This window comes from Palaemon carinicauda, chromosome 21 (assembly GCF_036898095.1).
Source record: "Palaemon carinicauda isolate YSFRI2023 chromosome 21, ASM3689809v2, whole genome shotgun sequence".
NCBI classification, from domain to species: domain Eukaryota; kingdom Metazoa; phylum Arthropoda; class Malacostraca; order Decapoda; family Palaemonidae; genus Palaemon; species Palaemon carinicauda.
This window is the reverse complement of record NC_090745.1, coordinates 91267395-91272394: the sequence shown is the minus strand read 5'-3', so window position 1 is coordinate 91272394 and position 5000 is coordinate 91267395. Positions and strand designations below refer to the sequence as shown.

Sequence of the window (5000 nt, the reverse complement as noted above, 5' to 3'; positions counted from 1 at the left end):
TACGTTTCTTTGAGTGACTTTGTTTTATTTTCGGATATGAAGCTCGTTTTGATAAAATGTTTATCAGTGAGATTGAAAAGAAGTTTGAAGGAAAAGAAATCCTGGAATGCTAAGGATCCCCTTTTTTTTCTTCTCTTCATCATTAGTCACCTGGATAGCTTGTACCTCCTCGCTTCTTATTCACTTTTAAAAAGTCCTGTCCTCTGCTCAATTTCCCCCCCCCCACCATGATCCAAGGGGCAACCCCTGGCGGGCTTCAACAATAAGAGGACTCTCAATGACATTTGTTACGCCTTGTTCATTGTTATATACTGCTTACACCAATAAGCATCTACGTCAGTTAGTCTCACATGGGGGAGTTATTTTACTATTAGAACATGTACACACAGACTGTTCTCATGGTTTATCTGTCTGCGAATTCAATACTTGCAATTTGTTCTGCGCAAGATTTATGGCTCCGACTCCTACAAAGGTGACTCATGCACAACGCTGAAACATCATTACCTAAGTATAAATGATAATGTGCTTGAAATGTTCTCCTCGCGTCGAATTAATCGGATAGGGGTATTAGCACAAACCATTGTTATATTAGCTAATACTATCGCGTCAATTTCTAAGTTCTTTTACTGCAAATACCATGGCTTATAAAAATCCATAACTGTTTACGAATAAATAAAAAAGATATAATATGGAAAGATTAGATAATCGACAGTGATTTATTATGAATGCAGTGGGATGACTTGATGGGACAAATGACAGCTTTTGATTAAGATAGATCTTCGTCTCTCTCTCTCTCTCTCTCTCTCTCTCTCTCTCTCTCTCTCTTAATGGTTAATGAGCATTCATGGGTCTTAAGTAAAAGCTTTATACTCTTGGCGTTATGATATCTTGACAAGTATTTGTAGACTTGCATTTAATGGTAATTAGGTCATTAAGAAGAGGAAGTAAGGGTGCAATGGAAATTATTAAAAAAATTTTCGTCCCCAAGTCTTAGATAATAGGTGAATATACTGATATTTCATCTCCTCTCTCTCTCTCTCTCTCTCTCTCTCTCTCTCTCTCTCTCTCTTAAAAGTTTATTAGCATAGGCGTTTTGTAAAAGTTTGGTGGTTTCTATGTCATGGGACCTGAAATCAGAAGCTAAGTGTCCCGTACTCCCCTCCGTACAAAGGTATAAATTTGCGATCCATAAAAATGATGGATAGTCAATCTAGCCTTAGTCGCCGTGACATCTAAGGGACAGAATGGAGAGAAAAATGGCCGAAGGTTAATATTTACAAACTCTTCGGGAGAATGGGGGAAGGGGTAGATAGACGGGGTGGAGGAGAAGTAGGGGTGTTGTGGTGAGGGCAGTGTGTGGATGGGTAGGGGTAGCCTATGGAGAGTGATGGAGGGGGAGATGCGTTTGGCTGCGGCGTTATCCTGAGCGATGGTGACCAAGAACCTACTGGTTTTGTACTGTAGTGGCGTTGGTCGTGTCTCTTCGGAGTAGAGCTTACTAACTGGGCGGGGACACTGCGCCTTAACGATAGACACACTGTAGAAAACAGCCGCATCAAACCACCTTGCCGTCCTTCCGTTCTTCCGAAAGAAGCCACGGACTGCGAAATAATTAATGGTATTTTGGTATTCTTTGAGGTGCTGACGGTAACTAACAGGTGGCCGAGAGCCCTTCCCGCGAGAGGGAGAGAGAGAGAGAGAGAGAGGGGTGGCACCTGGTAGCCAAAGATCATAAAAGTGGAAGAACTGATTAGCACAAACTCCTTGGCGGTCTTTCTTCCGATTGTAGTTTTGTTTACAGATTGGTTTAAGATCGTGTAGAATTTTCGATTGTGGATGAGATAAAAGGTGTGCGTGCACTTTCAGTGGCCACAAGTGTTGGTGGTACACGGTGCACTTCGGCAGGTCGTCGTCGGCGTGGGCGGTCCGGTGTGCACATTGCAGGTCTTGGGCTGCTCTCAGGCGCCGAGCTCAACGAAGTCGCGCGGTGATTGGCTAGCGCTACGTCACGTGACCCTACCTGGCTCACCCGCCCGGCCAGACACGAGCCAACACAATAAACGTTTAACAGGGCCCGCAACTTGGTCATTGCTAGCAACACGTCAAGGCAATGTGTGTGGCACTGCACTTTGGGTGTCGCTGATGGAGATGGCACAGAAGCAACACTAACGGCGCCAGCTCATCTCTTAAGAGGCTCTTCTTCCTCGCACTTCTTCACGTCTTCTTAACAGCAGACGCGGCGCCGAGAAGGCAGCAGCAGCAGCAGAAGCAACACTGCCACCAACATTAGTCGTAGGAACTTCGCTCTGTCGCCAGTGGTGCCACGCGGCCTCTTGTTGGCACTTGTGTTTTGTCCCTTCAGCCTCGTGCTGACCGTAGTAGAGTCCATCGGGGCCCATTTCAACCAAGGTAAGACGCCTGACCAAGTGTATACCCAAGTCAGCGTATTTATGACGCTTCCGTGGTTCCAGACTACCTTCCGAAATCAAAGAGTCGCGGAAGAATTTCCCCATCAACCATTCATTTTGGATGAGTGTGTGCCAGTGCGGATGACAGTCGTCCTGTAAATGCATCGAGGAGTGGTTGGATGATTCGTGTGGATGAGGGGGAGAGAGAGAAAGTTCATGGGTTGTGGGGTACAGGGGAGAGGACTGGTGGGCAGCTTTGGGTGTTACATATCATGTATACCTCATTAACTCCTGCCACGTTAATGACCTTTGGAGTGGCGTGAGTGCGAGGATGCTGCTGCGATGAGACGGTGTGGTCAGGAAAATACTCCACATGTGTGTTTTACAGTCGGAGAGGAAGCAAGCAAGAGAGAGAGAGAGAGGAAAAATAAAAGAAAAAATTCCCTATCTATTGTCGACGCATGTTCCTTTATTTCGGTACTTTTTTCTCATACATTTTTTTCCCTTTCTTTTGCCTCCCCCTCTCGGTAAATCCCCCCTTTCACGGCCTATATGCCGAATATATTAACGTCTATTTGGTATTTCCGTTGTATCCTATAAAGAATGTTGAGAGGAATGACAGAAGTTTAATAGGAAACCGTGAACAAAGTTTTTCCTTTTTTATCAGCTTATAAAATAATTTGTTTGAATTACCGTTTATTTTAAGCATCTGTTTATGAATTATTTTAAATAAAAGGTTTACTGTTTGTTGGTATAAAATATTCAAGAGATGTAGATACTTAGAAGATCCGAAATTATAAAGTAGTTATCATTAATAGCGCTAGGAATACAAGGTCACAATTTTTTTTATAAAGAAACCATTGATATTATTTTCATCGACCAACACATATGAAGGCACAAATACACAAAATATTTACTGGAATCGCTAAGCCTAGGCTTTATTTTGTCTGTTTTTGGCAGAGATAGGGAATCTAGTTTTTCACAAACTTTTGAAAGCTGTTCTTTTGATAATATTGATTCTAAACTATAATGTAAATTCTCACTTTCACTGACTAATTTGTTGAATATGAATGAATTATATGTTATTTATCAAATTTGTCTGAGCATACTTTTTTCCTATTATTATTATTATTATTATTATTATTATTATTATTATTATTATTATCATTATTTCATCTTAGAAATCAAAGAATTTAGAATGGACTAGGATTGTTATTAATAGTTGCAACGTAATATCTAAATCATCCACAGCCGATATGTTTTTCTCAAGTAAGTTTCCGTAAAAGATATCATGTTTTCTAAATTTCATAACAAATGAATTGTTAATAACGTTAATTTATATTGCGAATAACGTTAATTGCCTGAGTAATAATGAAAGCGAGGGGTTACCGGTGTTGCGATGCAAGTCTCCTTTTACGGATTCCGTTCAGAGTCGTGTCCGAGGGAGGGAAGAAGGGTTTCAAAATCCCTGAGGTCCATTTCGGAGGGGTTATTGCTTCTGGAGGGCCTCTTTCTCAGAGGGGGAAGTAATGGAACAGAAAGGGAAGGAGAGAAGGATACGACACCACTGGATTGAGAGGGAATGGACGGGGCCCCGTGTATGGAAGCGCATCGCTTAGCGAAACAAAGTTTGAGTCTTCTACTAATTTATTCGGGTTCCTTTGGAAGTTGGTCATTTACGGGATTGGCCGAAGGAAAATGCAATGCATTTTGGGTCTTGGTTTGCTCATCTTTCCGGTAGATTAGTTGACATATAAAAAGACAAAAAGACCGGAATTTGCTAGTTGTTTCGTAGCTTCGTTACCATTGCTTTATTTTTCTCGGTAGGTATCGTTAAGATTTTGGTCAAAAATTACTTTCCATCTGAGAAGTACTATAAACTGTTTAAACTAACACAATAACGATTATTTGGTCTTGTTTCCGTGCCTTCCGAATTCATGCACAAAGCGCCGCATTTTATACCCAGATCAGATCACATCGGAAACGATCACGTTTACTTGTTCAATTGAGTAATTTTCCCATTTGTTTCTGTGACAAATTTCAGCTGCAAGGATAAAGATAATTCGGAGATTAAGGCTACTCTATTAAGATTATAGATGGATTTGCAAGTGGTTCACCCGAAATCTAGTCATCGGCTTGTATCACGAAGCTCATACCAAACCACGACGAAGTCGGCTTAAGCATCCGCCATTACTGTTTTCCCCATGTTTACTGCTGCAGGGAACACTCGTTTTCGGTTCTCAGTCGGCTGATGTCTCCTCCATCGCATTCTTAGGAATATCTAGATTTTAGATGCACCCTCTGCCTTCTGATCCTCCGTGATGGATCATTCAGAGCACTTCCGACTATCCTCCGTCTCGTAGAAAAGTAAAAAACGCGAGTAAATTCGGAAAATCGTCGGCCATTGGCTGCTCTAAGCCCTTCAGATTAGCGGCTGTAGCACAGACTTACAGGCTAATATTTTACCGGACGAGTTGTTTAATTCCTTTTCCTAGCTTTCGGCTCCCAGTGTCAACATATACAAGACTTTTTACGCCCACTTACATTATGTCTTTATTTTATCGTCGTCGGATGGCCATAGCTGTTGTTATT

The 5000-nt window shown here is 41.9% G+C and overlaps 1 protein-coding gene across 20 annotated transcripts in view; it reads left to right on the top strand.

Annotated features, from left to right (window-relative positions):
* LOC137615324 (homeotic protein ultrabithorax-like) overlaps positions 1-5000 on the top strand; it is a 1252187-nt gene that overhangs the window by 973339 nt on the left and 273848 nt on the right. For 2 of the 20 annotated variants that reach the window (XM_068345096.1, XM_068345109.1), the window contains exon 1: positions 2068-2409. The exons of 16 other annotated variants lie outside the window; for them this stretch is intronic. The gene's annotated coding sequence lies outside the window, so the exon portion shown is untranslated. Of the gene's footprint in view, positions 1-2064; positions 2410-5000 lie in introns of those variants that run through there. 2 more of the 20 variants (XM_068345093.1, XM_068345116.1) reach the window with 2 other exon arrangements.